This window comes from Neodiprion pinetum, chromosome 7, assembly GCF_021155775.2.
Source record: "Neodiprion pinetum isolate iyNeoPine1 chromosome 7, iyNeoPine1.2, whole genome shotgun sequence".
Lineage (NCBI taxonomy): Eukaryota > Metazoa > Arthropoda > Insecta > Hymenoptera > Diprionidae > Neodiprion > Neodiprion pinetum.
Window position 1 is genome coordinate 16,427,879 of NC_060238.1, and position 19,769 is coordinate 16,447,647.

At 35.1% G+C, this 19,769-nt stretch overlaps 1 protein-coding gene across 1 annotated transcript in view; it reads right to left on the reverse strand.

The window, feature by feature from the left end:
* The window catches only part of Ntan1 (N-terminal amidohydrolase 1), a 67,168-nt gene extending 47,873 nt beyond the window's left edge, over positions 1 to 19,295 (reverse strand). Inside the window, exon 1 of the mRNA XM_046635111.1 lies at positions 18,800 to 19,295. The gene's annotated coding sequence lies outside the window, so the exon portion shown is untranslated. The remainder of the gene's footprint in view (positions 1 to 18,799) is intronic.
* Between the last annotated feature and the right edge of the window lie 474 nt (positions 19,296 to 19,769).

Consider the following 19,769-nt stretch of genomic DNA (forward strand, 5'->3'; position numbering starts at 1 on the left):
TTAGTCTTTTAATCCCAAACTGTAGTTCACCAATATCTATCAGTCTTCAGCGTGCAGTACTTTTTTCCGCATCATCGCGATATTCTGCATACAATAAAATTCGTGTCCTATCAACTTGAGCTTTTGCTTCCTACTTCTCACAACAAGACTTGCAATGAATGGAATTACGAGAAAAAATTGCGAATTAAGGCTCTAGTTGATTTAAAAAAAAAAACAATTTTAATCGTTGTATTTTATTTTTTAACTTCCCGTTTCTCTGCTTGCGGGAAAAAAAGAAGTTATTATCAACACTCCGAAAATGAAAAGTTAAGTTTTCACTAGATCTCGACGTTTCAAAGTCTAGAAAATCACCTCCGACCATCTTCGAATAAACATCAGTGTATGTGATCAATTTTTTTTTTTGTCCGGCGATATCTCGAAAACGAGCTACTGGGTTTCAATGATTTTGATCTCAATCGACACGGCTTTTCCAAACTTAAAACCGATTAAATTTTGGCTTTGATGGCTTCAATACTTTTCAAGTTTTTTAAATAATGATATTCCAAAAAATGAAACAAAAATCATATCTTGAGCATGGATGAATAAATTCAAATAAAAACTGGTACCGTCGCGTTTTTCAAGTCACTGATCACAAATCTAAAGTCAACTTTGCGAAATCTAACATGGCGAATCCAATATGATGAAAAAAAATCTAAAAAATATTCGGATTTTTGTCAGAATTAGAAGGTGAAGGTTTTTTGGGTCACCGAAGGTCAAACTTCCAATATTTGTAATGATGGATCTATTACAAAGGTTCAAAATAAAAACAATCGACATATTTTCATGTAATATCGTAGTTCCTGATTATTTAATAACGGATCTCAATTTTTAGTTCGGAATTCAACTTGGATATAAACATTTTTTTGTTTTGGAAACTTGGAACCTACAGTACAAAAACGAAAAGTTCGAGGCCTGACTCATGGTCAGGCTAAAGCAGTTTGTTCGTGACAATTCCAAATATTTGACTCTCCGAATTGAGAACATCGATCAGATAAAAATCTACGTATAATACTTGTCTAACGTGCATATGAATACAAACAAAATCACAGATTGATATGCACCGAGTTGTTCATCGTGAGAAAAATTCATGATTGAATATAGACTGTGAATTGATATTTGATTTTGAAATATCAGCTTCAAAGTTAAAGCTTCGGGTTTCATTAATAAAGTATTTGTGATTCTTTCGCGAGAAGATTTAAATACAGAGAAAGGATTTGTCGGATTCGTCGAATAAGACGAAAGAAATGTTTTTTTGTTCAAATAAATGCCATTTGGGACAATAAAAAATTGTTCGGAAGACCACTTCGTATTATCGAGTAAAACCACATGTATTTTAACATGGTGTCCAGTAAATTCAAGGAAATTTCCAGGATCTCAAGGACTTCCAGGACCACTTGACACTATGATCTCTCAATAGGGCCGCAACAGTACAATAGGGGAAGCGATATCGCGCGAGCATCATGTCACGAAAAAGTCGCAAGCTCTTTCATGCACGCGCGGATACATTGTTTACATTGGTTAGACTCCCATTTTATTTTATTTTAGCCTGGAAAAATACTTGTGTGTCAATATTTTATTAACAGAGACTCTGCTGTTTATCAACACGCCACTTTCTTCGTAGTACGAGATATGAGGTTTTTGTGGTGGAAAATCGTTATATGAATATTCAATTTCTATAATTTCAATGTCTTGAAAAAAAAAATTGCAGTTAAAATTTCTTAATTCTCAGTCAACGCAACTTCCGTAGCACGATAATAACTTGACAATCTGAAGAATTTTTATTTCAAACCAAGTTCTATGTACATTATTAAGATAGCTCTTGCCCATAGGATACGCCATACGTTAAAAAATAAATCAAACAAAGAATCGAGTATCTAAAATGCATAAATCAGTTATTTAACCATACCGAAACAATTCAATTTACAAATTTATGAAGAGCGTTATTATTATTTATGTCAGAAAATGGCAATTATTATTTATGTAGGGAAAAAATTATAATTATAATTTATATTACAGAAGAATTGATTCAATTTGAAACAATTAGATTGGTATTCATTATAAGGTTATTAAATCTCAAATGATTGGATTCTTGGGAATTTTCGATATTGGACTCTGATAACTATGATTCTAAGCATTCCAAATGATAAGACGAGATGTGATACAAAAAATGTAGGAATTGAAAATTCAAAAAGTTTTTATCTGTGCGAAGATCAGAATAACCATCATCACGATCATTACCATTGGGGTGAGTCATGTCACACGATCAAGGTAGCTAGCAACAGAAGTCTAAGAATGCCTGCAAGGCAAACCCGGATCCTTACTAATCGTATAATACCGACGGTCAACAGTAAGCCCGTGGGAGTCTGGCTTCCGTTTTTTGCATTCGAGATGCCTAGACATCACAGTTCAGGTCGATACGGTAGCTACTGGACTGCCGGATCCATCATCAAACGCTCATCAGCATTCCTGTCGCTCCGTGAATAGTATAACTGTATCAAAGATCGCAACAATAGCGGCGACGATCTAAACGCAGTCCAGAAAATTCTGCAGTTAAAGAACAACAAGGAGTAAGAAGTGCAACTTAATTATGCAATCAACGGAAACAATTGACGATTGTTTCAGATATTTAAGCCTGACGCCATTGTCTAAACAGGAACACAGAATTTTATGTGATAAGGATAGAAGAAAGTAACTGAGATACAACAACCGAGAAATTTGTGTGATAAAATTCGATTCTAAAATATCAATATCAATTTAATTTCAAATCACTTTGAGTTTGATTTTTAAATGTTTTCACGATATTTTATTATCTATCTCTTCATCGCGTTCCGTCTTTCTCTTACACTTCTTATTTCTGATATTGGCAGAACCAACGTTCTACCGAATTCAGGTTTGGCTGATCAGATTTCAATTGATTACAATTGTTAAAGACGATTTCAACTTTTAATTATCGAAGCTTCTCGGATAGTTTCATTTTTCTTTGTTTCTAGTTGCTGTTTGTAGTTTAATTCCCAATTTTGACGGAACCAAATTTCATACAGATGTATAATACCACACCTATAAAATATTTTAATTACAGTTACTCTACAATCGTTAACTGTTTTTTAACATAAACATAAAATGTAGTTCTGAATAGAAAATGAAAATTCGTTTTCTGGCTGTGATCAGAAAATTTAGTAGCTGACACTATTATTCTTGTACACCTATAGTAGCCTGGGTAATATTTTTTGTGATTGTTACGATAATTTAATGTTGGGGCCTTGTTTAGCGGAAACAATGTAACAAACCGATTTAATGGTGCCATAACCAGGAAATGTAGCATCGATGACTATTTATGGTCAAACTAAATACTTATTGGTACCGCATTATCCTGTAATTTCAACAATATTTCAACCGTTATTGTAACAATACTCATTTCACTGTATCATTTTTTAGCACCTGTGACAAACAAACTTTTTCTCTATGCACCTATCTCAATCTTCTTTTCAAACGATTTGCAAGTTAAATTACTATTTGTGACTTGACCCATTATCCCAATTGCTCTCGATTTGAACCCTATCCTTTAATGGCTTAAGCAATTTCAACACAGATTTCAAACAATGCCAACATCACCTTGTGTTTCCTTCTTTAATACTCTATAACTTTTGCGATACGGAAAATATTATATAAATTTCAACATTCCCTTCGAACAATTTCAAGTAATACCAATCAATTCGTGATCGCTATTACAATTAAAAAATTTCCGTTCGACTCAAATTCCACGTGATTTAGAACTTTTTACTAATCACCCATACTGCGTGATAAAAGGTAAGTCAACCTACCACGTATTCTCACAGGCCATTAGTTCCAAACTAATACGTGACCTGAATACTGCCCCTCGTTGTTTCCCAATTAATAGTAATTGTAAATCGCAGTCCAACTATGCACCACGCCGAAGGATCGAGAAAAGTCCGGGATCTTCATCATCGATTCAAGAGCCAAGAGCCTGGCAAGTCGGGCCCCGTGTTGCCAGTCGCGGGGCGACGGTCTTAACGGCAATTTTCTTGTATATATACCTATACGTATATATAACCACGGACGGTCCCCGTCGTCCAGTGTACGGTACTCTTGACAGTCTGTACCAAATCTAGACCCCCTTGGAGGAATATGTACTGACCTGCCCGCGATCCGACAAACCTTAACGCCGGGCATGGAATCCCATGAGATTATATTATTTCAACGCGTACTCGCGCAAGGTGATCATATCCATTCTTGATAACTTTTTTACCAACACTTATAATGCAAAGGGTCACTTATTAAGGTCAATTAAACAAGCTTTAGAGGAGCCACGAATTTAGGGACTTTTTATGACTTCGGTTTCAGATGTTGCCTGCTCGTTTCCAACAATTGTCGTTGTGAATAAGTCTTTGGAGAATTTTAAATTCGGTAACTGCATTGGCATGAAAAAAAATCAATTTTCAAGTCAGTGATTATGTTTCACATTTCGCATCTGCGGAAAATTGAAAGTTTGAGATCGAGACATATCGGATTCAATATGAAAAGTCGAGATTTCTATAAAAAGCAATCGATGATTATGAAATCAATAACAGTCTCAAATGGTTAACTGAAAATTTCAAGACTAGATTCAGAAGACCTGTACTCAAAACGTTTCCAGTTAACAACATAATTGGTTATAACGTGTCATATCCGTATAATGATAGTTATAATATACTCGCATTAACGGCGACGGCATAATTTTATACAATCTATACAACGCGCTGAATTAATAAAGTTCACACGTTGTTCATGTTACGATAAACTCAACAATATTCGACTAGAAAGTATATCTCAGAGACATTAATCACGTTCGCAGGAATAGCTCGAAATTCAGTTACTCTATTCGCTATGTTGCTTAAGTCCGTAAAACAATAACGTATTTACGGTAATGTGTAAAATAAATTATGATTTGTGCAACTATTTATTGATAGAATAAAGGTTTTCAGCTACGTATGCGATAAATTCTATATATTTTCCTTTGACAGCGTAGAGATTCCAACACTCACAGATACATCCTAGTTCAAATTACACCCCCTCCTTTACGCCACTTTTTGAAGACGATTAGCAGTCAAATCCAGTACGTCGTTACACGTGCACAGTCATCTACACGTGCATGCATACAATTCATAAACGCACAATAATTACTTATCCACGTAACTACTGCTTTCACATACATAATAACAATGCATGCGAGCGCATTTCTAAGCTTCTGATTTGTGTGTACATACCTATTCTCATACAGATACAATACACAAATCTGAACTTACGTTCTATCATGACGATTACGGTGATGATGACGATGACGATGCACATATTGTGGCAGACAATGCGATCCGGTATTGTTACAGAACGCGACGTATAAATGCGTACCGAGGTGCATTGTACATGCGTACATTTGGATGGTCCAAAAAAATCGACTATTTGTTTTTTTCAAAGTCACACGGTTAATAGTTTTAGAAATAGGGAATATGACGTCTGTTATAATTTGAGCCCTTAATGTTAATATTTAGTGGTTCCTGAACGGAATTTTCCATTTAATTAACACGCGAAAATAGTTTTAGATATTTCTGAATTTTATAGCACAGTATAACGAGGAAATGAACATAAATTTTCGCTGTATATTTTTGTAAAGAATTCAATGCTGTACAACAAAGGTCTCTTATAATTTTTTGATAACTTGACTCTTTCAAAAGTTCTTCACAGTTAACAGCGAAAATACTAGACTTATTACAAAATATTGCGGGTTTTTTTTTTTTTTTGCAAAGTATTTCATACGCTACCAAATCATGTCATTCAATTCACTTTCAACTTGAGCTAATATATTTGTTGATTAAAAACAACATGCTTTTAAAGTGAAATTACATATATTATATATCATTACTTTTAATAATTACAAAATAAATTTACGTAAGTTTAAATTTAATTCAATGACATGATTTTATGGCGGTTGAATTGTTTTATAAAAAAAAAAAAAAAAAACCCACAATATTTTGCGATAAGACTATAATATTCACTGTTAATCTCTAAAGTAATGAATTTTTACATGATTTCAACTTTAACCCCGTTGAGTTATCAAAAAATTATAACAGATCTTTTTTGTAGGGCATTGAATTCCCTACAAAAATATATATCGGACATTTATGTACATTGCCTCGTTACTGAGCTACAAAATTCAGAAACAACTAAAACTACTTGCGCGTGTTAATTAAATGGAAAATAGATAATCGCGTTCAGGAATCACTAAATAATTAACATTAAGGACTCAAATTATAACAGGCCTCTCTTCCTATAATTAATATTAAACGTGTGACTTGGAAAAAAAAGTAATAGTTAATTCTTTTGGACAAGCCTAGCGTACATATCTATAAATTTGTAATATATACAAGTCTACCCGAGTTTGTGATTTATAGTGAGAGTCTACGGAACCTCCTCTGGGGAGGAGTTGTTGTCCAGTTGCCTGGTTGGCATGGCTACAAATTGGCAGTGAGCCTGCCGTCGACGAGGAAGAGCAGCACCCTGAACAACGTAGTTCCTAGAATTCTAGCATCGATGATAAATATATGGGGCATTCCGTGTCGATCGAGAATCCGAGATTTCGAACCATTTCACCGAAAATTAAATCGCCCAAGGAATCGTGTAAAGAGAGATAAAGCTCTCCGCAGGGATCGAACCTTACGGCAATTAATAATAATAAAGTGAGTGTTGGTATTTGTTGGAAAGTATGGTGGAATTCGATGGAAAGGACACAAAAAAAATCCAAAGTATAGTGAAAGCTTGATGGTTGAAAAAAAAGTCAATCTAACCCCCTTATGACAGTATTTTGATTTAAAAATTATTCGAAAAAAGAATCTAACGTTACATAATCTGGCTATGTTTTTTTCGTGACGTTATATTTAATTTTTGGTAAAGAAAAAAAAAAAAAATTATCAAATAATCGCTAAACTTCAAACATATTTTTCATAACACTGAGCCAATTAATAATTACACATGTGTAGAAATGAAAAACTGAGGATATGAGTCATCTTTCTCATGAGTTATTTTTGTCACAAGTTATTCTTGTTATGAGTTTTTTTTCCGAGTTATTATTGCCAGGACATTCGGTCCTAGTATCCTACATTCTATCCAGTAGAAATAAATTCTACAAAAATATCTGAAACGTCGAGAAAGAATTAATTTTTTTCTTGAATAGAACCCAAAAACTTGAACTAGGTGATCGATTTTTTTATATTATAAGCAGGTTCCGCAACTTCGCTACAGATGATGCCGAAAGTCGTAAAAAAAAATTTCTACACAAATTCCATACATTTTTTGAAATTCTCACCGTGTTTTTATGACTTTTGGTGGGATTTATGGGAGAATTATTTTTATTTTTTGGTCATTAAAAATTGATTTACTTAAGAAAAAAACTTTAACCTATTGATTGGAAACATCTTCAGAAATCGTTGGATTAAATATTCTTTTTAAACCGACTGAAGAATGACAGAAAACGTATTTGACAGGCGTTGAACTTCGTAAAATGTGTAATACGCGCAAAATCATTAATTTTAGTAAGTAAGTTGCTCTGGTATCGTTGAACAACAAGCGAAAATTACTCGTTTCACAAGCTACGTTTACTATATTTCAATTTACATAATGATTTGAATTAATTTTAATTTTGGACCGTACATATTCGAATATTGTGTATAAAGGACTAACAAAGGTCTGCAAAAAAATATTTTATTTCAGTTGCATGGGATGTTTTTGTTGAATATCATGTTTTTGAGTGCACTGAATCAAACAATTACTTCATTTCCGGCCATCACGTACAGTATCTTTGCAAAATACAAGGTGTTGCCATAAAAAAAGCATATCAATAATGAAAAAACCACCATTTCATTCAAATAAACTAGAACAATATTTCTTGGAAAATTAAACAAACAATTTCTTCGCGAAATGTACAACACTCCGTGTTTAATCTTTTTCCCTACAAAACCTTTTCTTCTCATCTTTTATACTTCTCCGAACATGCTTTCGCTTTCCATTTTCTGTCTCCCTGTTTGTATTTATTGAGTCTCACTTTAATACATATTAAATGGAAGTCAGAAATCACTTTTGCATAAGATTATTACAAGTAAGAATAGGATACCAGATTTCACGTTAAACGAGAGTTTCACTTTGAGTCAAACTACAAACAAGAGTTCAAGAAAAAACCTGACGTGATGGAATTTTTTGAGTATTCCTCCCGGTTTCATTGAGTAAAAATCTATAACAAGATACAGTATAAAAAACAGATGACAATGGGACCATAATCAAATCGGAAACACTCAAAAAAAAAATAATAATTAATTGTATAGGTTGTTTTTTAGCAACAGAGTAGATATTTCGGAGTAAATCCTGATATGTACAAAGTGAATCGAAAATAGGGTTATTATTGACTATTGAATCGGTATCGATATTCCAGTAAGCTGGATATTTTTGGGATATATTCTACACTCGTGGAAAAAATTAATGGGCCCCCCTGTTGTTGGACGAAAAAATGCTCAACTTGAAAACGCTGTAACATTGTATAAATTGCAAGTAGAGTTGATTCACAAATGAAAAAGTTGAACTTTTTTTCGGTCAAAAACAGGCGGACGTTGATGTTTTCCATGAGTGTATATCACTGGAATATTTACACCGGTTTAATTATATTAATTTCATTTATAAATTGAAGTCAGAATATACTCCGAAATGCACATTTTTTCCCTTAGCAGAAACAAAAAATTCGTTGAACAATTTTTTTTTTTTTTTTTTTTTAATATTCCAAAAATTCGAGATCTCTGAAAAGATTGTAGTAATCTAATCATGATATCATCTTCACCCCACTCTGAAAATATCAGGATACACTTCAAAATATCTAATTTTTGCACCAAGAATATAAAAAACAATTCATTTTTTCAGCCTTCACAAATACACGACTAACAGAGTATTTTAGAAAAATTGTTGTTTTTTTTGGCACTTACTGAGGAACCAACTCGAAATGGGTGACGTATGCAGAAATAACAGTTTTTCTACATACAAAAAACAAAGACATTAGGTCATATCTGTTTTTCGACGACAAGGAATGCTAAAAATTCGTGGATAAAAATTCAGTTAAAAAAATAAAAATAAATAACGAAACTGGTCGACGTGTTCCTCATAAACAGTAAGAGCCGGAGACCTGAAAATTGCAGTATTTTCACATCTCACAGTTAGCGTATACTACACACATCGTAATTTTGGCCAAATCGAAAATATGACCTTAAAAAGCTGGTCGAAGGTTCGTAGATCATCCCATATACGGCTGTGCAACAGCTACACTATTAGGAACAATTAGACACGTGTATGGGATAATACAAAGCCACGACGACGCGACATAATAATGTGTATAAGCAGTCTATGCACCAAAGAGACTGCAGTAGGTATGAACTCTCGGACAGCAGAGCTCCTAAGTGTTCTGCCAGTTGTTTCCTTGGCGTGCGCAACAAACAGACACCACAGACATCTGCGTGCATACGTGAGTGCACTTATAATACGTCAGAGACGTACTAGCACACGGGTAAGTACCGCACACACAGCTAAATTGTGACGTATCAAGTTGGCTGGTCTCTTCCTGAAGCCGCCATCCAACCGGATCAACCGTCCAGCTTATCCTAGCTTTATAGACTCCGTGCAGTCGAGGAGTAAAGAGCTCATTGTCAGCTCAACAAGTATCAAGCCGTAGTCGATGTGGTGTCGAGACGCAGATGGAGTGGGACAAGATACCCAAGAGATCGTGAAAGATTAGAGACAGATATATATCCAAATGGGAAACAAAGCGGTTAGGATGAAAAATTATTGGACTGCATATCCGTAACATGTACTAATCTTGAAGGTACCGTAAGATCTTTTCATAATATGGAATCAAACTGCACCTACAGCGTGTAAATTGATCTGACCAATGAAAAGGTAGATGAGATTTAGAGATTGAGAAAACCTGGCGCAAACTTTCAATGGGTGCAATATTCGGTGTAGAATTTGTACACACGGTGCTTTCTTCACTCTCATACATGATCTATGATGATACGGTAGTTCGTGGCCTGAGGAGTCCGCGCACTGAATGTACGAGTACCTACAACTCCGACTTCCAATTAGCGGGAGGAGCTGAAACTAAGCTCACCACGTCGGCTACAAGCACGTTCTGTGTATGCGAGACCGTTCAATTGGGGCGAGCCCGTGTTTGAGAGTAGCCAACCGAGAGAGATGACGAATGCCAGCGCTAAGGACCAATCATTAGATGTGATTAGTGAAAGAACTCAGAATCTACCGATAGTGATTTGAAAGCCGGCAACGAAGCGTAATATGAGAAGAGTTGGCGGATCGTGGTATTGATAGGTATATCGATGCAACGAAAAAGATTACCCCATTATTCCTACATTTTCAAATTATTAAGTGAACCTTTGCTCAATACGAGAATGAACTTAACAACGTTATTTCGCACTTTCAGGATTGTCTGAAATATACTAAACCATGATTACACAACACGTGGTCATATATATTTATTTTGGAAAACCAACTCCTCGAAAATCGTTCCGAAACTGCTCAATAACGATATTTTCCCTGACGTTATGTAAGGCATAATTTCCTCACCAATAGATAACTAACCTAATCGAGACTCTGACAATGAGTGACTTTTGTTGCAAATTGAAAACCCTTCCCAACAACTTGAGATTATAAATTCAAAAATGACTTTATGTCAAGCAAGCAGCCGATCAAATGGTAAGTAACGAAAAATTTTGGAATTTAGTCCCCCTACTCTCAAGTGGATTATCATCAATCCCACTAGCTTCACTCAATTCCATGTAACTTCGCCTATCTTCTCATTAGTTCAAGTTACTTTTACATGATTTCGTGTGACTTCCAGTGAATCCAAATGGATGACTTTTCGCCGTACGTAAACATGAATTCAAGTATGACTAACCGATAGACAATGAAAATGTAATGTTTCTGTCAACTAATCCTGGCAAACATATTACATACTTACCTACATATTAATAAACGGATTGATATAATGATCGTTTCTTTTCAAACTCTATAAAACTGACGTAAATTGATGCCTTCTGAATTTTGTTTCCTTCTACTGCTCGTATATTTCTATTGTCAGAGTTTCAGCTGTGCCATTCCCTTTCCACTTCTGTACACCTCGTGGATGTCAGTGAAGGATGAGCGGATGGTTTGGGTGCCAGGAGATTGAAATTTTGCTCATAATATATAACAAATAATTTTGTTTATACATTTGCACGTGTGTCTGAGTGGTGTATAACGAATAAACTGCAGTGGCTTGTCGCTACTACACTTGCCACCTATCAACATTTACCTGCATGCAGTTAGGTACATTACCTGACTAACAACAAGGTGTAATCTAGAAAATAATAGCTACCATTTGTAAGAGATGGGTATTGGCCATAAAGTAGAAGAAGAGTGGGACAAAAGATAAAACGGCATGAAAAGAAGAAGAACATGAAGAACCAGGTGCAAGGCTCAATTATTAAAGTCGGATAAAAAATAAATTACCTACCACTTAGGGGCATTTACTCTGATATTCTTTCTCGTTTCATTACACTGCCGTAAAATTTACTGACGTTTCCGTGTCTCCCCGGACCATTTTTTGAATTCCGTGAATTCTTCTTAACAACTGGTTGCCATGTTTTAATACCGATTGTGAGTTCAAATCTTCGGATATTCAAAGTCAATCATCAAATCTGCGGCTATATCATCCGATGCATGGCGTCATTGAATTCTAATGGTAATATAATAATAATACGAAACAAGTATAAAAACAAGTTTAGTCGATTATCGCCCACCTCATTTCTGAATTTGTGCGCGTGCAAATGAATGCGTAGCAAAGACGAGTGTCTCTATAATAAAAGACAAGCGGCTTTAGACTTGACTTGAAATATTTTTACACCATATTGGATCGCCATATTTGTAGTTCGCAATCTGACATCAGTTTCGTAATCAGCCACTAAACAAACCAGTGAGTACCAATTTTCATCAAAATCCAGTTGTTAGTTTTTTAAGCTTGATTGGTTGAATACGCCAAATTTGAAATTTGCAAATCTGACCTCAGATTCGTGATTAGCGATCCAAAAAACTTGGGGGTACCAATTTTCATTCAAATCCATTCCTCCTTTCTTAAGATATCATCATTGTTATATCATTTTGGTATTTATATGATTGAAAAAGTACTGAACCGATCATAGCCAAAATCTGTTCAGTTCTGAGTTTGGTAAAGCCGCGTCAATTGAGACCAAAATCATTGAAATCTGGTTACTACCTACACACAGCCGTTTATCTGAAAATGATCGGAGGTTAGTGATTCTCTAAATTTCGAAACGTGAAGATCTAGTGAAAACTCAGATTTTCATTTTCGAGATGATTACAATGACTTCCTTTTTTCTCTGAAAACAGAGAAATGAGAACAAAAAAAAAAAACAGTGAATCCCCGCGCCCTTCTCTTCTAAAAAATATCGTAAACTAATAAGTAACTCAAAATTTTGGCGTCTGCAGAAATCATTAATGGGTCGAGAGCTCAAAACAATCAGTTTTACGTATATAATATTCACAATTAAAACTAATTTTTTTTGGCTAAAAACTTCATAGATGAACACGTTATTTACGAAAATTGTTCTACCGTGTATATATGAGAGATAGAAGGAGGATACCGGTCCTGAGACTAACACTGCTAATTGTCAAAATTAGTCAACAGTATCGCGAGGCGTGCGTGCGTGCATCACAGCCTCCCTAGCATTGACAGATAAAACGAGTGAGAAAAATCTCGTACAGTTAGGAAAAGAAAATTCAGCATTGATTACGTATTTTGATTAGTATTAGTATTATGATATTACGCCAATGTAATATGGTAGAAGAAGAAGGATTCTGACTAAAAAATACGAAAATGCATCGTTTTTACAAGTGAAATATAAACATCTGAAAAAATGTAGAAATTAATTCCTGTTCTACTTACGGAATACGACGATTAAAATTTCCCATAAACCAGGCGTTACAAAAAAAAAAGCATAAAATTTGCATTAACCTTGAACTGGCTTGTGTGATTTCATTTTTTACTATCTTAGAATTAAAAACTATTGTTGCGACCATTTTTATCTTGTAAAAGACTGTTAAGTGAATACCGCAAAAAAAAAATATTCAAGTAAAAATATTAAATTGCTTCGTTACAGCAAGCAATTTTCGGTTGGGGTCTTCAACGACCTGAAAGTGCTAACAATGTTATACCAGATAAAGGTGCTAGCTAAAGGGTAAACTGCGGAAGATGTCTTCCATTCGATCATAACCGCTCATAATTATCGAAATGAATCCTTTTGGATAATTAGCCGTTAATAAGCTACTGATTAGCCGTGGAAACATTTATTTTGCAGCATGTCGAATTTTCGAAAAAATCGATTGTCCGGCAAACTTCACAATAAAATGGTACAACTACTAGTGAGAGAACTACGAAGATTTCTCTTGAAAACATCACAATCGCCTAAAATTTACCTATGAAAGATTGTTCGTAAAAAATAGTCAAATGCACCAAAACTTGTGACTGATAAATCATGGAATTTGGGATTTTGTGAAAACCTAAGATGTAAAAAAATATTGATCACACAACCACCTGCAAATCAGCTATGGAATATTGGTCATGAAAACAATGTCAGAGGCACCAAAATTTGCCACCCATTAGTCGCTAATGACCCATGAAATTTTGGAATTTGTCGGGGGAGTTGAATTTTCAATAGAAATTGTTGGCAGTACTGATTGAATTCTTGAAAGTAGCACAACCACCAGCAAATATACAATAGAAGATTTGAGTCTTGAGATTTTTTTAAACAGAACAAAAATGTTCTTCTTTAAAGTCGAGTGATTGAAAATAATGAAAGAATTCGACAAACTTAATTCTGAACCAAAATATAAAAATGTGGGTGACAGTTTAACTTGAATTTAACATAGTCAATTTTCGACTCGAGTGTGACCGTTGATACGCTTCGCATAATATGTGAGCTGCATTATCTTGTAAGTCAGACACAGTGAAAGTATTCCCCATCACTTGTTTGTTTTTGCTGCTGTTTTCACGGAGGGCTTCAGTTTTTCTTCATTTGATCTCATTTTTAATAGGATACGTAGTCAGGTTACATTAGGTTAGTTTTTACTGGCCGCATAAATAGCCACTTGTTTTGACTACTATCAAAACTTAAGTATTATTGACTCATTAAAGCTGCAAATGTCGCAATTCTACATCAAAACCAGAGGCGAACACCCAAAATAGTCTGCTTCTACACTATGATGACCAGTAAGTTTGTTTTTATTACAATAGAGAACAGTAAAATCATCATGTCGTCATATCTAGTAGGAGTCCACCGTTCCTATTCAAGTTATTGAGAGCACGTAAAAGATATAGAACTTTACGTGTACCTATAAAGTTGGCACCGGATTCGATAAAATTGATATTTTCCTGGAGACAGACGGTTGGAATTCTCTTGAGTTCTAGAGTTGCAGAAAAATTTTTAAAATAGTTGCGATTCGCAAGGATTTGGAAAGTCATTTTCAGAATATGTGGTGCCAATTTCAAGGGACGCCCAACTTTCTGAAAAAACCTCAGTTTTTGTCAGTTTTCGAATAGTAACGTTAGCAGTTTTGTTCAGTACTCGAATAGTTATATATTTCTGTGCCCATACTAGCAACAGTTCTGGTTTTTTATGATACAAGAAAAAAAAATTATTGAAAAATACCATTACTCTTTTTTTTATGGAATCGTACAATCCTCCAGAGTTCTGAAGAAATTTCCGGGGAGTTCAAGAATTCTCACTGAGTTCAAAATTTACATTCCGTTGCGTTATTAGAATATCGAATAATATTACCGGTGCGCATCGCTACAACGAAAATTAATTTGACCTAATTCGCGAGTTTCGAGAAAACTTCTTGATTATGAGCAGCTCTGCACGAGTCTTAACTTTTTTAGCACCGGTCTGAAACTTTTTTAATACGGGGTATTTTTTACGTAAAATTCAACTATCAGAAAGTAAAAATTAAAACAATTGTAATAAGATCTGTGCATTTTATTTGTCATAGAAAAATATGAGATATCGCAAAATCCATACGATTAACGTTTCGAAATCGAATTTGCAACACGTACAGATTTTTTCAGAATATTAAATTATTTTTTTTACCGTTTTTCATGTATTTTTTTTTCCTTTAAAACATTGTTGTTTTGCTCGATGTCAACGGCCCACGAATATTCCATTCTGTATTTATCATTCTCATTCATATGATAGTAGAATATTATCAGTACCCTCCATGAGACGTACCGTCTGATAGGTACTTACTGTACTGAGAAAAATTTCACTTGTTATAGTAACTAGAAAAATTTAGTAAAACAGGTATCGTTGTTTCGAATTACGAAAAACGAGGTACACGTAACCATTTTTTGCTATTGTCGATCATTTTTTGGTAATTGCAACGCAAAATCAATTTGTTCGGTTTACTCTACTTTTTTTAGATAAATAAGGCTTTAACATCAATTTATTGTTGCACAAGCATTAAATTTTTGCAACTGTTACAAGAAAGTATAGTAACAGTGATCGTAATGAGAAATAATTGTAACAGATACTAGACTTTCTGGTAACAGCTACAAATCTAATTTTCATTTTGTACACAGAACTATATTTTTGCGATTGTGGTAAAAAATGAAAATAGTTTAGGACTGAGCGGTAACCGGAACTAAAAGTTTCTCTCGTGTACATTTATATCCAATGATTTCTCGAAAAATCGAAATTAACTGTGAAATTCATATCATGCCCTTGTGGATGGTGCCTGTGACACGCTATTAGGTAAATATAGTAGATCATTTTTCCCCTTTGAAAGTTACCACTATCAGACGTTCAAAACATGACATTAAAGCGTCGTAACACCTCTGCCGTCACACGGGATTAGTTGCGTATTTGCGTGTATCGTCAATTTTTATGCGATTTTTTTCCTGAAATTCATCCTTCCTATGCATTCAATATTCAAAATGTTATAACAATGTTTGATTGCGGCGATAGGGTTTAGGTATCAATATATAATGAGTGTTACGGAATTTCGGACAATGCTTAGATCGCGAAAATATGAACTTCATCCTTCATTAATTTCATGGCTCATTAGCGGCTAATGAACGGCAAAATTTGGTGCTTTTCATAATTCTCAACAATCAAGGATTAATTGTTAATAGTGAAATGGGTATACCCTCAAGTTGTTTCGAAAATTTGGGATCTAACTGAATTAAAACTACGCCTGATCATTAGCGGCTAATCAGCGGCAAATTACAGTCTCATTAAAAATTAACTAACCAACTATCAACTCTTCGTAGTTATCTCACTAGTGGTTGTGCTATCTTATTGTGAAGTTTGTCTGACCATCAATTTTTTGGAAAATGTGACACGTGGTAAAATAAACGTTTCCGCAGCTAATCAATGGCTAGTTAACGGCTAATTATATAAAGCGTTTTATTTTGATATTTTTATGTAATTGTGCTAACTTAACAAACATGATTAATGACTTTGGTCGATGACTTTCGACAGTTGATTTTATTAAAAGTCTCTAACAACATTTATGAACTAATCGAATGTAAGTAGGCAATATAAATTACACGGCTAAACTTTTCTTTCGTCGCTAAAGAGAACCAGATAATTTTATGATGGTAAGGTTAGTAATGTTAACGTAAAGAAATGTCGGAGAAAAATCATTATTGCGCAATTTTAGAACGACTTCCAACGAGTTGGCTTTGCAAAATACGAGTATATTTAATTCAGCATCGTTTAATCAATTTCAGACATTCCCAATGGAACGAAGTAACGATTTTTTCGATACATGCATCGTTACAGTAATATTATTAACTTCATCGTCATATAATTTTGAAATATCAGGAAATCAACAAGATTTCGCCACACTAGAAAATTCAATTAATTATTTTGCACAAATGATTGTACGAAGAGGAAAATTGATGAAATGGGGATGGCAAATATATGCGAAAAAATGATTTATAAGTATCCTTTAAGAGTGACCAAAAATTACCGATTTTTAATTAAATCGGTTATTTTTTCCCGATTAATCGAGTATAACCAATTATTTTTCAGACTCAATTATTTTTTTTCACAATCGGTTTTTGTTTTTTACTCCCATAAACGCTGCAATACAATAATAATGGCCAAAAATAGTCGATATTCGATTAAATCAATTATTTTTTCCTGATTAATCGAGTATAATCAATTATTTTTCAAACTCGATTAATCAACCGACACGATTATTTTTCCTCACAATCGGTTTTTGTTTTTTACTCTCATGAATGACGCAATACAATATCAATTTATGTGATTGAAGTATCGATTATTATCACTGCCTTACTAAGTACGTATTTGATATAATAAGTGAAAGATAAATGAATATTTTCACCTGAAATTGAAAAGTGTTTTAAATTAAACTACAAATGATCAAAAAAACTTTTCTCCTTTTAAGACTACGTACTAAAACTTGGGAAATTTTGGTTTCATATGCATCGTTTAAAAAATACAAAATAGTTGATTAATCGTTTGATTCTTACCTATTCAATCGAGTCGTGTTCGGTTTATTTTTGTGGACTCGATTAATTGATGCATCGATTATTTTTAGCTTAGTGACCATCGCTAGTATCCTTTCCGAATCGTACTGATAATGAAAAACCGACTGATCTAGATAGGTGTGTGTATTATGTGTTCCAGCATTATATCGCAGGGATCGCAGGCGAGTATTCATACTTATTGTCAGCTGCAGTGTATGTAGGCGCATATTTGATTCGGAGCTGGTACGACGACCAGCAGCGAATGAACGGAGCAGAAGGGAAATACAGGAGAGCAAGATACCAGACAGGCTGGTTTGCCTCGAGTGGCTCTAACTAGTCCGTCTTCTGTTGACCGCGCATGCTCTTGTAGGTATTGAGAGGATGCAGTCCCTCTCGGAGACAGGCCTACTTGCATATCATGCCTGCATACTTTCCGTAATTTCTACCGTGTCTTGAACGTGAATGATTTTCTGTTTGTGACGACACGCGATATAACGCAGCTCTAAGGTTTGCAATAATTTTTATTCAATGGTCTACGATATAAAAACAAAAAAAAAAGTTTATATCTCATACCCACATTTCGAACGATAATCACCGTATCTGGTTAGGTCATAGGTATTATGTAGACTCCATAGACGAGACGATTTGACATGTGGCCGCAGAGAGGACCGAACCGTCAAGGATCACGGGTGCGGGGGGGATGATTCAATACAGTAGTACCTCGATTATCCGAATTAATTGTAACTGTTAATGAGCTTACGATTAGTTCTTATAATCAAAATAGCCGAAAAGCAATCATTATCTTAAGGGCTACATAGAACACAAATTTAAATTGACAGTCTATATTAAACACCTATAACTACATATTCAACCTTTTTCAAACACCGAACGCTCGTTTTATTACTTTGATTTTATATACTCGTCAATTGACAATCGACGATCGACTGTTACACATTTTTTACCGAGCAACGATGCATATTTCATACCGAAAATATATTTTTTGAGCCAACGTTCGCATAATTGATGGTTCGGTACACCGAGGTTTTACCGTAGTACAAAAGATCGGGAAAAAAAAAAAAGAGTACCACGCAACAGCAACAACAATACAGGACTTACCGTGTGAGAGTACCGCGGACTGTCTCGGACGGCCGCCTATCTCTTTTCTTCGCCTCGAGTCTCTCCTCTATCGATGTCGTAGGTCTCGGGCGGAGTATGACGATGACGGTTTGCGCAACTGTATTCACACTGGTGGAGAGCGGCGGACAGTAGGCTGGCAGGGGTGGAACGAGGAACTGGCAGTCAGTCAAGAGTAGATATTTATTTCTACGCACCCGAAGACGAGACCGGGAATGATATCGTCTCCGTCGGAAGAGCAAATGCGCCGCGGCCCGACTAAGACGGCAGCTTCTCCGTGAAAACAAAAAGCCAGTCACCGATCGAACGAACGTAACGGCACGACACGGAGTGACAGACGGCGGAAAAATAATAATAAATGTGTTTCAATGTTCTTTGTATGTGTTTTTCTCACTAGAGATACGTGTGTGTTGCAGATTGCCCGGTGCTTCGGCTGGCGTGCTGCTCGCTTGATCAACTGGCCACATCTGTGCAACAGGCGACTGTCTCGCTGAAGCATCATCACACACCCCGCAAGCGACAGATGAACCCGAAGCTTCCGTCTTTCACCGGTCGTAGCAGCACCGGACAACACTGATTCGAGTTCCTTGGTGAAAAGTCGGACTCTGTAGTCCTGCGTGATCGGACTTATCTCCGAATTCATTGTTTCAGATTTTTAAATTTTCTCATTTTTGCACTTTCGGAACTTTGACTAGTCGGAGGTATGCCCTTGCGGCATTTTGTCCGTTCGGAACTTTGAGCGTCGGGTTTCGGACCATTCGAACCTTTGATGTTTAGTCAAAGTTCGATTTCTTTTCGTTAAGTTTCACCACCAAAAAATTTTGAATTTGGTGCTTTCGGACCTTTTCAAATTGGGAATTTCATCGGAATTTAGATCGATTCATCTTTCTTTGTATAATCACAGGCGTAGCCTTAGAAATAATATTCACTTTCAATAATACCACAAATTGTT